Source organism: Lissotriton helveticus, chromosome 5_1 (assembly GCF_964261635.1).
Source record: "Lissotriton helveticus chromosome 5_1, aLisHel1.1, whole genome shotgun sequence".
In the NCBI taxonomy this organism is placed as follows: Eukaryota; Metazoa; Chordata; class Amphibia; order Caudata; family Salamandridae; genus Lissotriton; species Lissotriton helveticus.
In genome coordinates, this window is record NC_136065.1 from 24,426,128 (window position 1) to 24,448,648 (window position 22,521).

The following is a 22,521-nucleotide window of genomic DNA, read 5'->3' on the forward strand; positions in this document are numbered from 1 at the left end:
CCATTCTTACAATAGCCTGAAAGGGATGGATACTTTGAATCAAAATAGATTCATAAGTATTTAAATACTTCAATTCAGAAGGAATCTCCACCAATTCCAGATTATTATGAACTGCTCTAGCAGGCATCTGGTTTTGATTTAATTTGTTACAACAATAAGTACACACACGTTGATCCAATCCCAAATCAAAACAATTTTCTACCATCAAGTATGTTGTAAAATCCTTCCATTCACTATTATTTTCCCTTTCACTTTTTCCATATAAATCCACTAACTTAGTCTGATTCTTATAATAAGTGCGTCGACAACACACACAAGTGAAATTTGGCCTCTCACTTGATTTCACCTCAAACGTCGCAATTTCCCTCTGGAAATTATCTGTACTGGAAACCTGTACACTATCTTCCACATTACTCTCTTCTTCTTGGTCAATTTCAACATTCTCCTCTTTACTTCCAAAGTAACAAAACTCAATTTCTTCACATATATTCTTCACATCTATTTCAGAACCATGCAAAAGAGCAGCGCATAATTGTTTAAGCATAATTGCTGGACTCTTAGCATAATACAACATTCTAACTAATTTCCCCACTTTATTATGATGCACTGCTAGCATCCTGAAATGATGAAAAACACTCTGGCATACTCTCCTGGAAAGACAAGCCAGTGAATGACCATGCAAACCTATCACTTCTCTCACTCTGCAAGGATCTAATTCTTGCAACAACTTCATTTTCTGCTTCAGACTTTTCTTATTAAATGACCGTATAAAATCACAAAGCAAATTGATGGAATCCTGTCGTACACTGCAAATACTACTACACTTCCAGGTGTACACAGGACCCTTAGGACGTCTCCCTAAAACCTCATTACCTAACACCTCTTCTATCTCTGTTGTCACAAGTTTTTCTTTTTCAACTGGACAACCATCTTTCACTTCATAAGCTCGACCACTGGTGTCAACTGCATGCACCAAATCATTATCCTGGAAATAACTCTCCTCATTAAAAAATGCCTCAGAGCTTGAACTATGCATCCATTCTCCAGAAAAAACTTCACAAAAATTACTACGATTAACTATTCTCTTCCATCTACTATTTCTTTTGAAATCATAAATTGCCTTGTTTAGCTTCCTAATTCTATTGATTGTCAAAATAAATAACTTACGTTTAATTTCAAATGCCTGATCAATAACTTTCTCAACTATTTTTTTTCTCGTATAAAAAACCACTTTCTGTTGACCTTTCTTAATATTTTTTAACAAATTGCCAATTATCCTGTTGCGGAACATTCGTTTACGAATGTCCCTAAACTGTTGTTTCCTTCTACTTTCATGCATAGAGTTATCTCTTACTCTAGCAGTAACATTTTTCATTGGCCTTTCCTTACCGTTTGAATTGCTTCTCCTTTTCTGGACTGAAACCTTTTCTGTAGTAATATTTTTTTTACTACAGATATTTCTTATGAATGTTTTTGTACTCTAACCCGGTGCTTTCTTGGTGACTTGACAAATCTTTTTGTTAGAGGACTGCTGCTTTTTTTCATTCACCTGCTGTCTTTGACGTTTTGCAGCCTTTCTCACTCTTTCTTTGGTTGGCATGCTGAAATCTTGAAATGATCTGCAGTTGAATCTGTGGTAAAATATAATAAAAAATGTTATTAACCACTATTACCCAACAGTAAATTAATAACAGTCATCAAAAACTTAACACACTACTTAACATTTTTACATAGAAGATTTTTTTGTACATGGCAAATTTAGAATACAGAAATAGCAGAAAAGAAATGGAATTTATATTCATTTTACCTGTGCTGTTTTATATATGAATCTGATCTAATTTTATGACCATATTTTAATATTTTATTGAAGACACTACACATAACCTGTTTTTGAAGGTGTCTTTATTTTTAAATTAAACGGTTTACATTTTTACTTTTTATTTATTATAAATTTATAAAATAAATGTTTATAGTTCCATAGGCTCAAGCACGTCAGCTTCCCATCCTATGTCATACAATTCTGACAAATCTGCATCCTCATCACGTTGTTCTTCATCCTCAGGATTGAAATCATCCAAGGGATCAACATCCACTGATGTTTCAATTACGAGTTCAATGATGAGGTCGAAATCAACTGATTGCTGATTGTCGCTCATGTTGATGTTGTCTTTATCTTTAAAGAAAGATAACAACAATGAGATGTTGCAGAGTAAGAGACAAATCTCAGAGATTATAATAGTAAAATTGTTTAACAAGAGTAACATTTTGCAGCTATTATTTAACCATGTCCAAAGATGCTGAGGAGGCAGCCGCGGGCCGTGGAGGGAGTTACGGTGGAGCAGGGAGGCGGGAAGGGGGAGGGGCAGGGTGGAGGGACCTAAAAACTGGCATATGAATAATTGCAGGTAAGTACACAATGCTGTGCGCGCTACGAATTTCGTTTAAATAATTAAATTGTGTACTTACCTGCAATTATCCATATGCCAGTTTTTAGGTCCCTCCACCCTGCCCCTCCCCCTCCCCGCCTCCCTGCCCCACCGTAACTCCCTCCACGGCCCGCGGCTGTGATGAGGTGAAGCCTATCTCCAATTTTTCACTGAACAGGACTCATCTCTTCTTAACCTTGGATAAACCTCACCGACTCTGTGTCCCCTGCACATAATTAAATGTAAAGGGGCAGATTTATATTAACTAGCACATCCCCAGGGATGCACCAGTTAACGTGCACCGCTGCTCTGCCACCCACGGTGTGCCGCATTTACAATCAGATAGGACAAAGCTGCATCAAAACCCTGCGCCTGCTTGAAGCACGCATAGATCTTGACGCAGGTAGGCTGAAAGCTAAAGCAACAACTAAGTGTCGTGTGCAGAAGTTGCAAAAAAGGAAAAATGGCGTTTAAACCAGTAATGAGCCCATGCTAACTTAACACAGTGTAAAGATATCCAGGATCTACATCAGTTTGGGGTTCACGAACCTGGCAGGTACAAGGCACTGAGGCTTTGCACCGTGCATGTCTCATCCCAAATCATATGTTGTTTGTGAATGAAACAATTTCCCAGACCAAATGCTTTGGATTGGCTACTTCTAAAAAATTAAACACCCCTACTATCCCGGAGTTAGAGGAATATGATGGTTGGAGTAATTTTACTCGGTTGTCCATTAGTGATTTACAGGCCCTACTCCGTAATTCTTCCTTTAACATTTCCAGTATAAATCCAAAAGGTTGGCTGCTTTGGCAACGTGCCTTATCCACGGTTTAATAACGCTGCCTTTTGCTTTATATAAGTTTTCAAATTGTATGAAATATATACCAATAGGTCGTTATGAACCTTTAGGTAGTGGTTTTCTTCATGAGGTCTGGTCGCTTCCATACACATACAGATGTTTCAAAGATGATCAAGAAGTTTATCTGAATGGAGAGGAATGCACTGAGACGCCAGATCATTCACTAATGTGTAGGCACATACAGTTACACGGTTCATGCAACAAAGACCGACCAAATATGGCTTGCGTGTTGCAAGGCACGCCAGTTCCTGCTATCATCCCCACGTTCAGTTGTTGGAAAATGGTAGTTATTTGATGCTCAATAATGAAGATTGTTCTGGGTTAATTAAAAGTATTCCTTTTATCGTAACAGTAAGTAAACGGGTTATTTGCTGCAGAAATGTTCTATTTCCTCCCACACATGAACATAGGGAGTTTTCAATCTGGCCACAAATACCAACCTTGGGAGCAGATTTCAACGGCATGGCAAGAATAAGGGCTCTTTTGTCTCAGAGAGAGGTGGCCTTGAGTTCGGCCCGTGAAACTTTCGTGCTTCACATAGCGAACACCCGTACAGAGGTGCAGACCCTTTTAAATACTGATTCGCCTTTCCATTTCAGCAAGATGGTTCGGACTATCTTTAACGCGTCCTCCACAAAGGGCCTGGCGCACTTTTTTAAAGTTGTTACCAGTGGTCTCGTGACTTCATTTGAGAAAATCTTTGGAGTCATACCTGCTTTCTTTCATTCTATTTTTTCCACTGTGCTTGGTGGATTCCCATTTTTACTTGCATTAGCAGCGGACGCTCTTGTGCTTTTTTACATTTTTAAATATGGATGTCCCTCCTGTGCAAGCTCCCGCCCTGCAGCTGCTGACGCTGTTCCGCAATCGCATGCTTGAATATTATGGCACAATGCTGTTGGCGATATTAAGCACGGCATATGGATTATCTTTTCGATTCTCCTACTTCACCTGTGTCCAGCCTGTATTTCACTGCCTGACCTGTGATTTCGATTGGGCCATTGATTTGTGTCTCTGCGGACCGGTTTCTCCTGACATCGACTTTAATCAGCTGATGAGTCCTATCATTACTCATGAGTTGGTTTGTCCTGGCGAAAGGATTATGGCTGTGGCATTGATGCATGGACTAATTGGTCCCTGGAATTTACTGGCGGCAACACAGTCTTTCTTGGAACAGAGCTTTCTTGAAAACCCACCGAGCTGTCCTCTGATGGTGATAGAGGATCTGGTGCTGGGAGAGCACGTATGTTCTTTTCCGCTTTTAAATTGGATGGCTGAACTCTTTTCGGATGAAGACGGTGACTTCCTATTGGAGGCTGTTGCAGCTTATTTTGCATACACAATTATGTCATAGACCTTTTTCATGTTTGATATGCTGAGTACTAGCATTTCATTGACAATTCATTGACTTATTTGTCAAGTTTTTATTATTTAGCTTGCCTATTGGCTTAAGCCTCGATAAACTAGTTGACTGTTTTATTTTTTCTTAGCATTAAATTTTGCTAGTTTTTAATGTTTTACCTTGCGGACCGTGCACATATAAAGTTGCAATCTGCTCTCATGAGATGGCACTTCTATTACCTTATTTTGTTCGTTTCCGGATCATGGAGGGGTATCATGTAGATCCTGGATATCTTTACACCGTGTTAAGTTAACATGGGCTCATTACCGGTTTAAACGCCATTTTTCCTTTTTTGCAACTTCTGCACACGACACTTAGTTGTTGCTTTAGCTTTCAACCTAGTAGTTCATCATGGTTTACATGACAATAATATGTTATTGCTCTACTATCTGCTTTGCTTCTTAAACTATATCTGTACAGCGAGTGCTGAAGTTTCAAGAACAACACGATACAGAATTGTTATGAGGTCTGATCTCCACGACTTCATAGTCATAACATAAGTGCAGCTTCTGCCAATTCTGGGCATGAGGCGGGTTTTCTATTGCTCTACCGAACACACACATACACAACACTTGATGCGGTTCACATGAAGAGAGAGCTGGTGTATGCTGATGTGATACCTTCAAATCTAGGACACTAAAGTATAGGCACGCCCTAAACTAACCCAAAGAGACCTTCTTAGCAAATAATATAATATGTGTATTAGGCAGGGTGAGATATAAGTGTTGCTAACTCTTATTCATTTACAGCATGTTAACATACTGTCACCATTCGCTTTTTATGTACTAGTAACTATGCTGGTAATTTTGCTACTGATAATTGTGGTAGCGTTCTAGTGTTCCTGCACAGGAACAGGATTTGGGGAAACAGAAAGCGGAAGGCGGCCATATTGTTTGCTTGGCGCCGACCGTTGAGCAACAGCTTAGCCCCGGCGCTCCGGAATAAAGATAACTAAAAAACATTTAAAGACGTACGTTCTCACATTATTACAATGGCGACGAAGATGTGTACTTGTATTATCTAAGATACTATGCCTGAGAAGACGGCATTAGTAAATAAACATTTCAAATACACATGTGTTCTTCTTAACTCCATGTTCTGGTTTGTAATGAATATATAACAACCGAGTGTTCATGAGTTCCACGTATCCTGAGGTACTGTAAGTTCATATTCTGGATTGTCTAAACATTGAGAGTTTGTTATATCCAATGTGACATTGTAGCTAGCTTGCTAAGGGGTTTTTCGGTACTAAGGTGAGTTTTGGGGCACCCTAATTCGCCGAGGTTCCAATCCTCTGTGCACAGTTCTGTGTGAGAACAGAAACCCTGCGACAGGGGCACCCCTGAGCCTTGCTGGAGCTTCATCACACTTGCGATACAACTCCAGCAATGCGCCACCTTTACGGCACAGATGCGTCACGCATCTATGCTGTTTTTACCCCATGATGCGCCGCATTGTAAATGCAGCACACCATGGGTGGCGGAACAGCGGCACAGGATGACTGCAGCCGCGGGCCGTGGAGGAAGTTACGGTGGGGCAGGGAGGCGGGAAGGGGGAGGGGCAGGGTGGAGGGACCTAAAAACTGGCATATGGATAATTGCACGTAAGTACACAATTTAATTATTCAAACGAATTTCGTAGCGCGCACTGCATCGCAAAATGGGATGCTGTGCGCGCTACGAATTTTGTTTGAATAATTAAATTGTGTACTTACCTGCAATTATCCTTATGCCAGTTTTTAGGTCCCTCCACCCTGCCCCTCCCCCTCCCCGCCTCCCTGCCCCACCGTAACTCCCTCCACGGCCCGCGATTGGATGACTGGCACATCCCTGATGATACGCCAGTCATCATAAATCTATCCCTAAGCTTCTTATCTTGTTAGAGATGAACCGCCATATGTATCATCAAAGTTTTTTACATTTCCTAAATAGCGAACTTTAAGGAATAAATAGTGATTCTTTACCATTCCTAGTTTGCGACGAGCTATTTGCTAATTACAAATTACCCATTCATTTCCATGGAGCAGGAGGCCCATAGGAATGAACGTGCAATTTGCGATTAGCAATTAGCTCATCGCAAATTACGAATTTTTTCGAGGGTGCAGGGGTGTCTCAAGAACACCCTGCTGCACCCCTGAAAAAGAAATTTGGGGGCATATGGCGCACATAAATTTTGAAAACATTCCTTTACCTCAAAAACGATTTTCAACTCATAATTTGAAAACACTGCCCACGGGGAAATGACTTAAAATGTCCTCAAGACACATGAAAATGTTTTTTTAAAGCCTTTGCAACTTTTTTGGGTCACTTTTAACATGGCTAAGTAACTCAAACAGTCAAAATCTAAATTTACCATGCACAGCTGGGAGCATATTTACAAGGAATTTGCTCCACGGAGAAAGGTCTTTTAATTTAATATTGCAAAAATAACATCAGAGACACTGAAATGCCTTATAAAGAAGCATACACCATTATGTCCTTGTCATAAATTTTAAAAGCATTCATTTTCCCCAAAAACGATTTTCAAGTCATAATTTAAAAACACTCCACATGGGGAAATGACTTAAAATGTCCTTAAGACACATGAAAGCGTTTTTTGATTGCCTTTGCAGCATGTTTCGGTCACCTTTAACATGCCTATGTAACGCAAACATTCAAAATCTAAATTTGCCATGCACAGGTGGGAGCATATTTACAAGCAATTTGCTCCACAGGGAAACGTCTTACATTAAAATGGGAAAAATAACATCAGAGACACTCAATTGCCTTATAAAGAAGCATACACCATTATGTCCTTGTCATAAGTATTAAAACCATTCCTTTTCCTCAAAAACGATTTACAAATCATAATTTGAAAACACTCCACAGCTCCTATGCACATAAAAACCCTGTCAGTACTAATACTTCACATTTTCTCCAATTACAATTTCTCAAAGAAACAAAATATATTTGTAAAACACTTGAGACAAAGCAACATTTGAAAAACACAACTTTCTTCATAATTTTCTCCTTAAAGCACACTATTTTCTATCTAAATTAAAGAAATCTTTTCTCACCTTAGCAAATACTTTGAGTTTCAAAACAGTCTCAGAAACACACCAATTTGTCTTCAGCAGAGCAAAAGGTATGCACTCCAGAGTCTGCAGCTATCAAAAGCACAGAAATGCTGTAATTCTTCACACATATCTCTCATGTCACCCAATCAAAACTCTTCCCTCACTTTTTTTCAAATCAAAACCCTTCCCCCCTCTGCCCTCTCTCCTTTTTTGCATAGCAACCACCTCTTGCAAGAACTCTGGTGTTTGCAAGTTCACACAACAATGTTGCAATTGAACTCTGAACTCTCAGTGCACCTGCATATCCAGTGCATTCTTCCATTTAATGATTTTTTCTTCGCCACTCAAAATACATCTTTCAACGAACTCATCCATGCACCCTAACTTTCTGTTTTCAGCAATCAAAATCCACCAATCACTGTTACTGCTTCATTAACACAGAAACTCCACAGTTTTTTTCATTTTAAACTCTTATTTTTTCAACTGCCATTTCATTGCCACACTTCATCTGACTGCAGCAGAACCTTCTCTCGCCATGTTTTCTGTCTGGATTGTTGGACATAGTTACATCTATTGGGCTCAGAGGTACGCTGAAAACAGGAATTTACCTAACCTCAATTTACAAGATGTGGAAATTAAGTGGTTTGGCCACAGAGGATTAAAATGTCACCAATTGATACCATTGGTGAAAACCTTTATGCATTTGCCAAAACCTGACCTGTTAATTGTGCACTGTGGAGGTAATGACTTGGGCACTTTGACTGGGGTAGGTCTGGAAATGCTTTTAAAGGACACCTTTGAGCAATTGATGGCACTTTTTCCTCAGACTGCCTTGGTATATTCAAATATATGCCAAAGACAGAAATGGAGGTGGTCGAACCAATTTTGTCCACAAATTGAGAAGTCGAGGAAGCATGTAAACAAATCTGTTTCAGCTTACATGAGAGACCATGGAATGGGCTCCTTGTACAACAATAACTTGCGTTACTACATGCAAGATATCTACAGAGGAGATGGAGTTCACTTCTCAGATGAGGGCAACAGAATTTTCATTCTGAATTTAAGACTGTGCATTGGTACCTACTTATAAGTACCTAAATGTACCATAAACCCAAAAGCTCTTCTCAGAGCTACCCTACATCTGATCACTCACAATTATTATTTTACTCTAACTTTTTTCACTAATTTTCAAGAAAGTACGCTCCCCAGAACGCTTCCCGGTTCGCGAACCGGGCGCTCCCCACGCAAAAGAACTAAAAAAACAATATTTTTTTTTTTGCCCTGCGAGGCCCTTTTAAAGCCTCCACATCAAACCTAGGGGGTCAGAGAGGATCTACTATGCCCCCTTATGGTCATTTGCCCCTTCGCTTTGACCTCCTCTTGTCTCTCGATCCTACCGAGAGACAAGATGGCGGCCGCTACGGACTGTTTGGAATGTTTACAGACGCCGGAGAACCAATCAGCTTCGCTTCACAAAGCTCCGTAACGCGAAAAGTCCGCGAACCGGAGCGCTGTTACAGATATATATCTTTTTTTGAACATTAATTTCTCAAAATCCACTGGAGCACATATATTGAGACCTAGCAAAGGCACATCGGGCTACCAGTACCTACAATTTCCCCAAGTTTCGTGCAAATCCATTCAGCCGTTCGATTATTATTATTTTTATTTTTTTTTGCCCCGCGGGGCCCTTTTAAAACCTCCACATCAAACCTAGGGGGTCAGGGAGGATCTACTATGCCCCCTTATGGTCATTTGCCCCTTCGCTTTGGCCTCCTCTTGTCTCTCGATCCTACCGAGAGACAAGATGGCGGCCGCTACGGACTGTTTGGAATGTTTACAGATGCCGGAGAACCAATCAGCTTCGCTTCACAAAGCTCCGTAACGCGAAAAGTCCGCGAACCGGAGCGCTGCCCGGTCCGCTGTTACAGATATATATCTTTTTTTGAACGTTAATTTCTCAAAATCCACTGGAGCACATATATTGAGACCTACAAAAGGCACATCGTTTTTTATTTTTTATTTTTTACAAAAGACACCAGTCCCTACAATTTTGCCAAGTTTCGTGCAAATCCATTCAGCCGTTCGGGCTAAAAGTGAGGCCAACCGCCCTATGGAAAACTCAATGTTAAAAACACGTTTTGGGACCCCCCCTTTTTTCTCGGCCCCCCCTTGACGAAACCCCCCCCAAATTTTCAGGGGCTGCTCAGAAACAAAATGTTCAATTTTCCTGAAAATTTCAGCCAATTCCGTCCACAAACCCCAAAGTTATTAGACATAGAATTTTCAAAAATCCCATAGAGAAAAAATCCTAACTATATATACCTACTGGCGACCGCCAGTAGGTAATATATATATATATATATATATATATATATACAGGGAACATGGAAGACCCGCACTCCAGGGTCCGTGTTCAAAATGTGTTTATTGGCGACGCGTTTCGACCAGACGGTCTTCTTCGTTAGCCAGCCACAAAATTACACAGTCACCATTATAAAGTGCACTAAGGAGTAGTAGAAAGTGACATAGGACCACCATCCAAATGGAACTACAAAAGTCGTGAAGACTACAAATGAGGTAAAAGACAGACTTAGTAGTGCAAATGCTAGCAAGGACTGGTGCTCGAATTTCCAGGTAAGTGACATTAAAATGTTTAAATCAATCAACAAATAATTCTAAATTAAATATTGTCACTGAGCAGATTAATGAAATTCATACAAATCAAGTTCAATTGCAATCAGGCCAAGTGGCCAGATTCCATGCGCTAAATCAGGTTTCTGCATATTCGCACCACATTGAGTCCAGATTTACAAAATTCTCAAAGAAACATCAAATATGGAGGCCAAGTGGCCGTACGTTGTCTCTTGGCATGAGGAATCCATTATATATCTTACACATTGGTCAACATAATTAATCATGTAAAACAAGGGGGAAACAGAAAAGGTTTAACACCAATGGCAAATTCCAATTGTTGGTCACTGCCCTGTGACCAGAGAATTAAACATATATATATGTACAATAGGGACATTTGGTGCGATTTCCCTGTAACCTTCCTATGTAAGTATAACCAAACCAAGAGTATATCAGAATTTCATGTGTCCTATGGGATGGGGCTAGGTCACAGGGAGTGGGGGGGTTGTCTGACTAAAAAACAAGTCAGGCCAGTGAATAGATGTGAACTAAAGGTACTAAAATACATCTTTTAGTCCTGTGAATAGTGCATGAGGTGAACCCTATACTATCTGCTGAGGGCCTCAGGGGACCCTACAACAATGGTAGAAAATTGGATGTGATTGTGCAGTTAAAACCGTGGAATATTGTGTTGTGCCCTCGAGGGAAGGAAGGAATTTTAGTCAAAGTGATGTAGTGAAGGGTTGCTCATCAGAATTGAGCAAACCCAGGTGCTCAACCGGGTGGGTCGTGTTGAGGTCGACTAGTCAAAGCTCGAATGTGAAGCTCCTAACTACCCATCTGACGACAGAGAGAGCCCTCTCTGAAGGGGAGTGTGAGTTGGACGTTGCAAACAGAACAGCTGGAAAGGGGGGGAGAGACGAATTTCTGGGATGAGAGTCAAGTGCAGAAGTTGGGCAAATGGTAAAGGCCTAACATAGGGTTTTTAGCCAATGTACACATGTAACTCCTCATCCTCATTTAGGCCAAAGGGGTTTCTTGAATCCAGACGAATGATGTACTGGGATTCTAGGACACGTAGCTGCTTGAGTCTGTTGCCCCCTCTCGGATTCACAGGAATTCTGTCAATGCCAAAGAAGGAAAAATGATTAACATCGCTATCATGGTAGCGTAACCAATGGCATGCAGTGGCATAGCTCATGTCAACATTCTTAATTGCCCTCATGTGCTTCAATATACGTTTCTTTATTGGGAAGATGGTGCTCCCAATATAGAATTTCGCACATGGGCAAACAATCACATACACACAGTGGTCAGTATTGCAATTCATAAATTTACCAATGGTCTCACTTTTGCCTGTAGGAAGGGGATAGGACTTGACATTCTTGCTAGTGGCACAGGCCTTACATTTCCCACATTTATAAAAGCCTTTCTGTTCTTTTAGCCAATTCTTTTTCTTCTTTGGTGCCTCGAAATAGCTCCTCACTAGCATATCCTTCTTTGGTGCCTCGAAATAGCTCCTCACTAGCATATCCTTCAAAGAGCGCGCCTTCCTGTATGTCAGCTGTGGTTGTTTGTTGATCATTCTATATATATATATTCACTGAAAAAACCATAGGTTTCAGACCTTATATAGTTAGGAATTAGCATTTAAAAAAACTTTAAAATTCACTCGAAAAACTATAAGTTATAGGGGTGTTATAGTTAGCTGGACATTTCACTCATACAAAACAATTGAAATTCCTCCTATATAGTTAGTTGAACTAACTATATTTCGCGCACCCGAAATCAACTGCTGATGATGTCACATATTACATCATTCATGACATGGTCAGTGACATCACTGATGACATCATTGATGACATCACTGATGACATCATCCAGTGAATGTGGTTTGCTTCGTTATTTAAATATGCATTATATATATAGCAATTTGCATTGAAGAATGAGTGGATATATAAAAATAAATATTTGGATGGAGGATTTAGTAGCAGTGTAATTGACTGTTTACTTGACCAATTTATAGTCTCTCACTAAATATAGTGGATAGTGACTAAACTGTGTGAATATCTGTATCACTTTGTCAGTTGTTGTATAAACTAGTTCTCCAGTTGGTTATTAGCTATGTGAAAGTCTATATTAGTTATTGATTAGTTAACTGAATATTTGTATGGGAGAGTGAATGTGTGTGTGGTTCAGTGGGAGGTGTGTGACTGCCCAAAGATGTGTGAATAGTTGATTCACTAGATATGTGAAGTTAAAATTACATGTTCTAACAGTTGTTTGGGTGAGTGAATATCTTTATGGGTGTGGTGATGAGCAAATATATTTCTCAATGGTACATGTCCAACAAACCAGAAAAATAAAAGGCAGTGTATGTGTCAGTTGTTGTATATAAATAAGTATACATAAGACTCAATGATTGTGTGAGTGACTGTATGCATAACTGTATACTTGTAATAATGATTTTATAATTCACTAAGTATGACCTACTATCTAAATGAATAGATGAAGTTGTGTTTGTATTAAGTGTGTAGCTAAGTAAATATGTAAGTATGATCCATTGTTTGCATAAGTGAGTAGGATGACTTGATATGTGAATAGGATGTGTGCTGGTGTGTAATGTTGATATAGGTGTATAAGTATTTTTAATAGTGTTCTATTGTTCATTGACAGCATGTATGAGTGAATCTACAGGTAAGTGATTAGATGTGTGTATACGTCTATGAATCACTGAGTGGGTTTTTAGATACTTGTATTGCTGTGACAATGGATTCAAATATGATACTCTGTATTTTACAAAGAGTGATGAAAGATTTTATTAGTGTATGAAAAGGTGTATGTGATTGTCACGTGGATGATGTCATCAGTGATGTCATCAGTGATATCACTGACCATGTCATGAATGATGTAAAATGTGACATCATCAGCAGTGGATTGCGGGTGCGCGAAATATAGTTAGTTCAACTAACTATATAGGAGCAATTTCAATGGTTTTGTATGAGTGAAATGTCCAGCTAACTATAACACCCCTAAAACTTATAGTTTTTTGAGTGAATTTTAAAGGTTTTTTAAATGCTAATTCCTAACTATATAAGGCCTGAAACCTATGGGTTTTTTAATGAATTTGCAAGGTTTTTTAAATGCTAATTCCTAACTATATAAGGCCTGAAATCTATGGTTTTTTCAGTGAATTTCAAAGGTTTTTTTAATGCTAATTCCTAACTATATAAGGCCTGAAACCTATGTTTTTTTCAGTGAATTCGCAAGGTTTTTAAAATGCTAATTCTGTTAGCGGATAACGTTTAAATATGTTAATATCCTTGTGGGACCACCTGAGCAGCCCAAGGGGTCAGGTTGTTTCTACCCTCCCCCCTTTTTGCATTCTACACATTTGTTTTTCTGCTTCTTTTATGCCTCGGTCTACCTATCACAAGATGAATGTCAACACTTCCTGGTTAGAAGTGTTGACAGCCAATGAGCATGCTGCTTTCCTGTAAAAGGCATGCTGATTGGCTGCCACTGTCTGTCAACACTCCAAACCAGGAAGTGTTGGCAGCCATCTTGTGCCTCGGTACAACCAAGGCACAAGAAAGCAGTGAAACAAAGGTGCAAAACACGCAAAGGGGGCAGGGTAGAAGCACCCTGACCCCCTAGGCCTGCTCAGGGGGTCCCACAAGGACCCCCAGGCCCAAAAATATACATCTTTTTTTTGGTTTTCCCCGTGGTACGCTCAGGGTACGCGTACCTGTAAGCGTGCATGGCATCGCACCCAGCGCGTACTCCGGGAAATTTTCAATTTTTATTTTTACTTTTTTTTGCCCTTCAGGGTCCTCCTAGGCCCCCCTGAGAAAACCTAGGGGGTCAGGGGGTCTCTACCCTGCCCCCTTTTATAGTTTTCCCCTTTTGGTTTTCACCTCTTTGGTCTCGGTTCTACCAAGACACAAGATGGCAGACTCTCCGGACCGTTCGGAATGCTCACAGACACTCGAGAGCCAATCAGCTTTCCGCTCGCGCACTCCCGTGGCGCGCCCGGTGCGCTCCCCGGAACACGTACCGGTAAGCGCTGGAAGCGCGCATATAGATATATATGTGTTTTTGAAGTTAATTTTCGTAAAAACCACTGGAGCAATTTTCACCAAATATAGAAAAGGCACTTCTGCGTACCAGTCCCTACACTTTTGCAAAGTTTGGTGTAATTCCATTCAGCGGTTCGGGCTGTAGCCTTGTCTATTCGTCCTATGGAAATTAACATGGGGAAAACACGTTTCGGGACCCCCCTTTTTTCTCGGCCCCGGCATGACGAATCCCCCCGAAACTTCCAGGGAAGAAGCGGGCCTAAATTTTGGAAAATTACACGCAAATTCCTCAACCGACGCCAAAGTTATTCCCAATAGAATGTTGCGGATTTGCTATGGTAGCTAGGTCCTAACTATATATACTTACTGGCTATCGCCAGTAGGTGATATATTTTTATATATATATATAGAAGAATTAAATGGGGACAGGTAGTCACCGCAACTTTTAACAACTGGGCAAACTCGTGGGCAGGTTGGCCTCCGCGCAAACACAGCCAGGACGCATTTGCAATATGGGATGGAATCACCGTGACTTTAGCGGCAAAACTCCGGGGATGCGGGGATAAACAAAGGACAACCCACTGGCATCCTCCGACGGCCTTTGGATTCAATGCAGAAATTAAAACAAGTGCAAAGGACTTAAACAAAAAACGAAAAGCCCTCAGCAAAAACCGCACAATCACACACAAAATACTACTGCAGGAGGCCGCAAAGAGGCACTCCAAAAAAGTGTGGGCGGCAAAGCGTAACCACTGCGAGGCTCAGTGGCTGAAAATCTTCGACTTGTTGAGCCCCGGGAAATCACAAGAGTTCTGGAGTTACATAAGTCACCTTGGCTGAGGCACAAACCACAGAGAAAACTCCCTCGAGGCATCAGTCTGGGTCTCTCACGTAAAAGCGCTTTACAACGAAGAACGACCAAACACTTAGCCACACGACATGCCTTCATTAAGAGAGAATCCGGCTTTAACCATCGATATAACGCCCCCTCCCGGAAAATCTCTAGTGTCCAAAATATTAAAAAAAATCAGACCAAATGGCGCACCGGGCCCCAACGGCCTCCCAGGCCACCTGTTCAAATCAAACATTGAATTTTGGTTCGAAAATTTGACCTACTTATACACAGACTGCTGGCTAACGGGGGATGTGCCCGACTCTTGGCGAGGCTCGCTCTTGCACCCAATTCACAAGAAAGGGATCAAATCGGATCCAACAAACTACCGCATGATCGCCCTCTTGGACATCGAGGGCAAAGCCTACGCCAGTGCCATCCTGAAGGACCTTACAGACTGGGCAAGCGAAGAAAACCTCCTGCCTTTCTGTCAAACTGGCTTCAGACCAGGGTCCTCGACTGTAGACAACATCACAGCACTTTCTTACCTAGCCAATCGAGAGCGGCTGCGCAAAAGTCTCCCATTATTCGCCTGCTTCATCGACTATTCAGCTGCGTTCGATGGAGTAGATCGTACCATCCCATGGAGAAAGCTGGTCTATTGGAACATCAACCCCTCTTTTGCTAAGAGCGATACAATCTTTGTATCAAAACACCTGGGTAAGAATTAAACTCTCAAGTGACTCTGCAACCGACAAGATTGACACGAACCGTGGTTTAAAACAAGGGTGCGTGTTGGCGCCCCTGCTGTTTAATTTATACACAGCAGACATGGAGATAGCCCTGTCGGGGGCCACCTTAGCAACGCCAAAGATCGGGGCAACCAAAATTCATTTTATGCAATACGCGGATGACCTCGTAATCCTGGATCATACAAAAATAGGGCTTCAAAAGGCACTTACCGCCCTGGCAACATACAACAACAAAAACAGGCTGGTAGCAAACCCGACCAAGTCAAAAATAGTCATCTTTGGGCACTACCCCAAAAAAAAAGAGCAAAATGGAGCCTCGGCCATTTGACCTTGGACAGCACACAGAAATACACGTACCTGGGGGTCTCCTATCACGAATCGGGGTTGTGCGGCACCCATCTAAAGAAAATTCAGGGTAAAGGGAAGACCATCACCTTTGCCCTATGCAAACTACAAGCCTCCTTATATAGTCCATCATCAATTGCTATCCAAAGAGTCCTCAAGGCCAAGTTAATGCCGGCCCTTAATTACGCACAACAGGCGTATCCAGGCAAACTGAACAAGGAGTTGGGAAACATTCATTGTGGGGCATACAAGAGACTGTACCATTTACCAAAATGTACAAGAAACACTCTAATTCGCCTGGAATTCTCCCTCAACCAACAAAAACTGGAAGAGATGGCAGCTCTAAGTAAATATTACTTCCTCACAACAGCGGCACGTGACAACACACTGAAGGCTGTCTTGAAACACATCTTTATGGAACCTGGGAACCTTTGGCCTGCTACCATTGAATCAGCAATGACCCAACTTAACCTTGCGATCGAGTCATGGAATCCAGACCTCATCAACTACACGACCATCAAACACGCGATAAAAAAGCAAGTGCGCGCCTGCTCTCGGGACTTGGACCTGGAGTCTCTTGCGAAAAGAGCCTTTCATGAGTCTCTATGCTTGCCGCACACCGCGTATAACCCTTGAAACCATCTCACGCAGGCCGTGGGCCTCCCAGCCCTCCATAAAATCCTAGCCTACAGACTGCACCCCCTCCCTCTCAAAGAACTATATCACCCGGGAAATACTGGCACGGGAGTTCAGGAATGCAGACTCTGTAATTACAAACGTGAGTCATTGGCCCACTTACTATTCTGCTGCCCTGCCCTACGTGCACCCCGCACCCTCTACCTCAAGCCTATCCTTAGGGATGCGGGGTCACGCACAGCTAAGGAGGCAATCCATCAATTATACACCTTGAGCATAGTAAAACAGATGGCTTCGTTCGGAAAGTTTATACAACAGACCCGGTCCGAGCTGATGGCAGCCAAGGGCGCACAGGAATAGAGACTTTGCTGTGGGCCACTGGGTGGCCCTTCCAGGTCCCTGACTGCGTGTGCCCTTGTGAACTCCGGGAATTTCTTTCATAAATGCTTGCCTGCAGAAACATTTTCGGTTTTAACTTTTGTAATTTTATATTTTGGTCTTAATGTAATGGTTTTAAGTAACCACACAATAAAGTTATTCATTCATTCATTCATTCATTCATTATATATATATATCTCTTCCAAGCACACTCTCCGGACTTCCTCCTTGGCGAACAGAGAGAGACGGACCCAAACACGTAAGGCAGGGAAATATTTTATTTTCTCCCTCTGCGACGCGTTTCGAGCACCCTGTGCCCTTGATCTCACATGAAAACAAGTGTCCGATATTGCTTTTTTGCAAGGCTAGGTGTCCACCCCTTTGTGAGTCACATGTTCATAGTGATAGAAAAAATATCAATATTTAACAAACAGGCATACTTATTGTGTGATTTACAATATGCTCACACTGCGAAGAATACTTATTAAAGACGTTGCATCAATAATAAGCACAATGCTGAATATCAAAGTGACAATGCATGAATAAATAAATCAATAAATTATGGTCATATTATAACGAGCAGCATATGTATATTTTGTTGTAAGACATTTGTGAAAAAATTTGCAATAGGATGTCTGGCGTTCCTGGGGTAGCAAAGTCCTTATCAGGGACCTGATCCCATCCAGTCGGGGTGATCAAGGTTTGGGTGTTGTTCTCGGTCGGCTCATTCGGAGCCTTACAGTTCTTGATTTTCTTTTTCCTGGTATTGGTCGTATTAGAGGAGGAAATTGTGGCTCGCCTCACTTTACCGGACCTCATTGTTGGCTTGGCGCCCTCTGTGATGGGTTAGACTGTGGTGGTCAACGGTATCAGGTGTTACGTCCTTTACTGCTTTTTTCCTGATGATTTTGTCCTGGTAATTTACCTGGATGTTAGGTGTGTGTTTTCACGTTATGCCACTTTTGGGCGTTGTGCCTCCTCCTAGTTGGCTATGGGTGCCTGTTTTTTGGCAGCGTCACTAGTGCATGCAGTGGTGCCGTCAGTTTTGGGTTAATTTAGGTTAGTTTTTTACGGCTGCTGACAAGTACATTCAAACAGTTAAGCACAGTTAAGCACAGCTTTGGGTTTCTTTTGGGTTTCTTTTGTATTGCTTTATATTGCTTTTGGCCGACTACATTAGGTTTCTTCTCTCCCCTTTGGGAGTCAGCAGTCTCTAATGACAGGTGGTTGTTTATGAGCAGTTGAGGGTAGTTGAGGCTGCTTCTGCCTGCCTCGCTACTGCCTGCCTCGCCTGCCTCACTGATCGCAAGTTGGCTGATCTCTGTCTGGTCTCTCTGCGCCGTACTCCCTTGCACCCTGCAGGTGAGTGGAAGAGCGAGAGGAGCAAGGGGGAGCGAGGGGAGCAGGGGCAACGCCCTCTACGCCGGAACCACCGCCAAGCTCCAGAAGAGACTCCAGCGAATCCAGAACGCCTCAGCAAGACTCATCCTCGACATCCCCAGACGAAGCCACATCTCCAGACACCTGAGACCTGCACTGGCTCCCGGTCAACAAGAGAATCACCTTCCGCCTCCTCACCCACGCACACAAAGCCCTGCACAACCAAGGCCCGAGTTACCTCAACAGCCGCCTCAACTTCTACGCTCCCACACGCCACCTTCGATCGACCAGCCACGCCCTCGCCGCCGTCCCCCGCATCCGAAGAGCCACAACAGGAGGAAGATCCTTCTCCCACCTGGCCGCCAAGACTTGGAACTCCCTCCCGACCCACCTCCGCCTGACCCAAGACCACCTCGCCTTCAGGAAGCAGCTCAAGACCTGGCTGTTCGAGCAGTAGCGGACCTCTCCCTCCCCAAGCGCCTTGAGACCCTCCGGGTGAGTAGTGCGCTATACAAATGCTATGATTGATTGATTGATTGATTGATTGAATGCGGCGGATGGGTGAGTCCCTCAGTTCATGAACAGACACCCGAGCAGGCAGCTTGTGCTGCTAAAGCAGGCAGTCAGGGGGCCGAGAGAGAAGCGGGGTGGAACAGATGCGCAACCAAACAGAGCAGACAAAGCAACTTTGAGCTGCACCGCAAAAGGCCACTGCAGCTCCGAGGCGGCAGCGAGCAGCAGCAAACGCCAAACTCCAGACTCCGGACTCCAAGCGTAGCTTAGCTCCACCTCCACTCTCACTCTGGCTTCCCTCTCCAAGCTGCACCAGAAGCGGGAAACCTTGCCTTGATTTAAGCCATGTGCCTAAGGTACTTAGTTCTGGAGTCATTTTCACTAGTTGGCTCCTCATGGGTTTCGGTTTTCTGTATGTAATTACTGGTAGCTCTGGGAGTCTGGTCCCTAACACACCATCAGTAAGGACAATGAGCCAGTTCTTCCTAATAATCAACTTAATCCTTCTTTCTTGTCTACTGTAAGTCGTAATGAGGCGGAGGTTGACTTTCTCATTAGTGTCACCCACCTCCGCCTCTTTAGAAAGTAATAACGTCTCTCTAGGCCTCTCTAGTGCTTTCATTGCAGCCTTGGTGAGTACCTTTTCGCTATAGCCTCTCGCTCTCAGTCTGGTCAACGTGTCATGTGTGCATCTTTCAAATTTTTGTGGTGTACTGCAGATGGGTTTCAGTCTAAGTAACTCACCATAGGGTATACATTCGATTAGGTGTTTTGGGTGTCTACTACCAGCATGCAGTGTGCTATTTCCTGCTGTGGCTTTTCTGAATAATGATGTCTCTAGTTTGTTGTTATTGACAGAAAGTTGTATATCCAGAAAATCTATCTTGGTGCTGCTGATGTTTGAGGTAAAAATGAGGTTGCTAGAATTGTCATTCAAAGTTGTAATGAACTCTAGATCACCTTCCTCATCCCCCTTCCATACAATAAATAAATCATCTATGTATCGTAACCGATGTAGCACATGATGCACATTCTGAACCTTTTTCAGGACCTGTTCCTCCCACCGGCCAACATGCAAACAAGCATAGGTGAGGGAGAAACAGGATCCCATAGCCACACCTCTAACTTGTTTAGGGTTTCTTTTCCAAACAAGAACATTTTTTTATTCAAACACCACGAGATCAAATCAAGTAACATTTTGTTGTGCCCATAATATTCACAAGTTCTCTTTTCTAAAAAGAATTTGACTGCATTGAGTCCAGTTTCATGATTGATGCTTGCATAAAGCAACCCAATGTCCAGTGTAATTAAAAGCAGGCCTTCTTCCCACACCATGTCTTTTATTTTATTTAAGAAATCTCCTGTATCTTTGATATAACTCAGTAATTTTTGACAACGTTCTGCAGGTAGAAGTCTACATATTGTGAAATATGCTCATTGACACTGTTGATAGCAGAAATAATGGGTCTGCCTGGTGTTGGAGATACCTTTTTGTGCACTTTGGGATTAAATACATGATCGGAATAACTGGGCCTTCAACATGTAGAAAATTGAATTCAGTGGATGAAATCAATCCCTCTCTTTTATATTGATAGAGTTGTTTCTTCAAGCCTTCTTTTGCTTTGTTGTACTCCTTCATGTTAGACCTCATGTAACAGTTCTCATCGTTCAATTGTTTCATGGATTTCCTGTAGTAATCTTTCTTAGGCCATAGGACAATATTTCCTCCCTTGTCTGACTTATTGATAATTATTTCTTGATTGTCTCCTAGTTTTTTCATCAGTTTCGCATTATAGTTCTTCTTATGTTCTTTTTTCTTTGTTGTATGACACAGTTGTTTGAGATCCTCCATTACACACTCGTGAAAAATGTCTATAGCCTCTTTCGGCATGATGGGAATAAAGGTACTTTTGGATTTACATGGACTCTCACCTGCACCCTTTTGTGAAATGTGGATTCTCTGTAGCTTGGTTTGAATACTCAACTCTGTTGTCTCACTCAGTTGTTGTGTTTCATTTGCTGTTGTGCTCAGTTCATGAAGAGTCAATAGGGTCAAAGCATCCTAAGCTTGAAGTGATTGTGGCTCATCATTAATGGAATCAGGGGCTGTTTTTGAACTTTCAATTCCCGCTTTAATGGGGAAAATCTTTTTTAATTTCAGTTTTCTGATGAAGCAAAACATATCTATTCTAGTGCTGGCTGCTTCTCTGCTTGGGTGGGTGTGATATCTGATAGGTTTATGATTGTTTGATCATTCAGCGCTGTTTTCTGTACCATTGCTGTGTTTTCTTTGGCTGTGCATTTTTGTTTTTTGTGCTTTACTTTTCTCCTTGCATTTCTCTTTTTTCTGTTTGTTTGTTCTGATTCCTCTTCCACTAAAAAATCAATCTCTTCACCCAAGCTCAATCCGGCGTTATCGTTTCGCCCTCCCATGCTGCTGCATTCAGAGCCTGGTGTGCTTGTGAGTGACTCTGTATCTACATCAGACACTTCCACTGCACTACTTTGTTGTTGTGTCACTTTGGAGCTTTTACTTCTTCTTTTGTCCTCAAATTTTACTTTCTTCGCGTGCTTGAACTTCCACAAAAAAGTGTATATTTGCCCCTGCTCGTACTCTGCTTGGTCACAAGCAAATGTATGCATTTTTCGCGTTTTTATTCTATCTTCATATTTCGTAGTCTCTCAGCCATTTCACTGCGGGATTTTGTTATAAAATCTTTAAGATCTAATTTATCTATATATACACATCTTCCTATCCTGGCTCATAAAACAGGAGCACTCACAGCTGTTGGCATTTTACACAATAAAGTTATATACTATTAACTATTTCTGTGTAAATCTTATGTATTCGAGGTACTTTCCCAACTCATCATCCAATGATACTCAATGGAGAAGGGAGGGCAATTTCTTGCATTATCACTCAGCAGAGCTTCTATTGTGGACGAATTGGGAAGACAGGGAAATGTTGCCATTTTTATTTCCTTCCAAGCCTGATTTGTGTGAGCCAGATGGCCTTACAGCTCCAAACATTGCACACAATCCTGAAGCTTTAGGAGAACAGACAGTTTTGGTTCTATGTATTGTTAGGATGACTGATGTAAACTTTTAGCTTTGCATAATAATCTGAGAAAATAATATGAAGTCGGAAACAATAATAGTTTATTGCATCTATGCTTTATGTATTTGCAATGTAAAAAAGCTGAGTGGGTTCAAACTGTTCCTCAGAGCT

General features: G+C 41.9%; 1 long non-coding RNA gene across 1 annotated transcript in view; it reads right to left on the reverse strand.

Moving 5' to 3' along the window:
* Nucleotides 1-10,259: 10,259 nt before the first annotated feature.
* The window catches only part of LOC144754092 (uncharacterized), a 497,596-nt gene continuing 485,334 nt past the window's right edge, over nucleotides 10,260-22,521 (reverse strand). The window contains exon 3 of the long non-coding RNA XR_013594658.1: nucleotides 10,260-11,498. This is a non-coding gene — a long non-coding RNA (uncharacterized LOC144754092). The remainder of the gene's footprint in view (nucleotides 11,499-22,521) is intronic.